This window comes from Penaeus vannamei, chromosome 31, assembly GCF_042767895.1.
Source record: "Penaeus vannamei isolate JL-2024 chromosome 31, ASM4276789v1, whole genome shotgun sequence".
In the NCBI taxonomy this organism is placed as follows: domain Eukaryota; kingdom Metazoa; phylum Arthropoda; class Malacostraca; order Decapoda; family Penaeidae; genus Penaeus; species Penaeus vannamei.
In genome coordinates, this window is record NC_091579.1 from 7,265,402 (window position 1) to 7,267,901 (window position 2,500).

Sequence of the window (2,500 nt, forward strand, 5' to 3'; positions counted from 1 at the left end):
AAATAATAGCGGATATATGACACAATTTGATAATATATCTATCAGAAATATACCAGCAAGATTACGAATCATATCAACATATTGAGATGCACTGAGATCTGCAACCAGTTAACAGCCACACTATTACGTATTAAATGAACACCTGCCCGCCATTGGTCCAATAAATATAATGGTTTATCTCTGGCACTTCCTAATATGACTTAACGGGAGCAGTACATCCGTTCCTTGCCCGAAAACGTCGCTTACCTGTGAAATATATACTTGGGAATTTGTGTTAATATTCGCAGTGAAAGTATTTCAAATAGAAAGAGAGGAAGTGTTTTAAGAAAAAGGGAGAAGAATGACATCATAAAGAAAAGTTATGGCATGGTGAACTAAAATTCATCAGCACTTCAGAAGGTAAACGCATGTTTCACGTGTTGCTAGACCTACGAAATTAAATACAGTAACCTAGAGGAAGCAGTCATGTATGAAATAATCTAATGAATTAGAAATGTGTTCTTATGATACATATTACAACTCTATTCTTATAAAAGTACTGTGCTCTCGTTAAATTTGTCTCAACTAGTCATTGTAATATGAGCTAAGACAACTGATTTTGAAAGACTACAGTCAAAAAAATAACAGAAAATACTGTGTATAATGAAAGCAAGGTGTGTATATGTATGGTATATAAATATTATGTATACATGCATATGATATATATAATATAACATATGTGTGTGAATACAATATAAATAAAGCCAGATTATCCTATAAGCAAGTATGTTGTAGTTTAATTTTTGAAGAGGTCTAAATATATATATATATATATATATATATATATATATATATATATATATATATATATATATATATATTTTTTTGTAATTTGTTATAAGAGATAGTGGGTCCGTGTTTGTGTCTTTATTTGAGATGAAGGCCCTTGTTTGAGATGAAAGACAATTCGTAGCTGACTCACTAGTTGTGAATCATAGGACCCCAGTCCATGCGGGCGAATTAGAGGGGGAAGGGTACTGCACCTGGCTAACCTAAGGGGTCTCATGATCAGCATAACCTTGGTCCCGGTGTGTATGTATGAGGAGGAAAGAGATATATACAGGTGTATATATAAGAGAGATTTACACACACACATACATACATAAACATTCATGTGTGTGTATTTTTATTGAGGAGATTACAGACTGTATCACATTGAGAATGAACCAGCAGAGGCTACTGCTGTAAGGAACCTTTTCACGCTGAAGTCGAATATTGAAAATGTCAAAATCTACACACAAACATCATCTTTTTTCTGTTTATTAAATCATGATGTGATCTTCCTCGCTTCCATTTCGGCAGAGGTTCAGTTCGTCTGCGTACCACCATGGCGCTGAATTTCGTTGACGATGCCGTGTTTGATGCTCTTGACCAGTGCTGAAAGTCGTCCATTTCAGTTATTGCAGTTTCTTCATTCGCTTATGCGCACTATCGGCTTTTCCTCGAAATCAAATCACCTTTTCACCGACACCTGATTAAGATTTTGACTACCAACACAAGGGTAACAGGGAACAAAAGAAAAAAAGCAAGCACGCTTTCTAGATGTTTGACATTAAAGTTCACTTGTAATGATGTTGCTGAACTGAGCAATAATCGTAAAACAGCAGTATGATTTCATGGACTCAGTCATTTTGTCTAATGAGACCATATTGAAAACAAGAAGATATCATTCTGTATCACTGACATGGCCACTTTTCTTCTTCTATTTCTTCATTTTCTTCTTCATCTTCATCTTTTTTCTCTTCTTCTTCGCGGATACCTTTACAGCACGCTTGAACAAATGCTATCCGAGTGTCTCCTTTATTGTTTTGAGCCGATTGTTGTGGGAAACGTTACACTTATCCATTAACCTAATAATTGAGGTTCACCGAATTGCGCTGCAAGTGATTACTCATAACCTAATCCTGAACTGAACATTTGACGGTCAAAAGAAGGTAAAGGTAGGGGGTATGGACTACTTCTTCCACGCACTGGGCCGAAGGAGGACGTTTTGAATGTGCCTCTGGGGTACTCTTTGCTTATATGTATGTGCCCATTTCCTTGTTGGCTGCCCGCTGATGTTGTAAATACATGTATTGCAAACAAGTACAGATATACATATATATTTCTATACACACACACACAAACATATATATATATATATATATATATATATATATATATATATATATATATATATATATATATATATACATATGTATATGTATATATATACATACATATACACATATCTCACACATACACATGTATACATACATCGTATATACACATATAAATACATACACATATATATATTCGTATATCGTATACACACATAATGCGACACACACATGTGAGTGTACATGGTATCAGATATATATAAACATACACATATGAAAAATATGTATGAGATATATATTTATTTAGATATATATTCATATATACATATATATATATGTGTGTGTGTGTGTGTGTGCGTGTG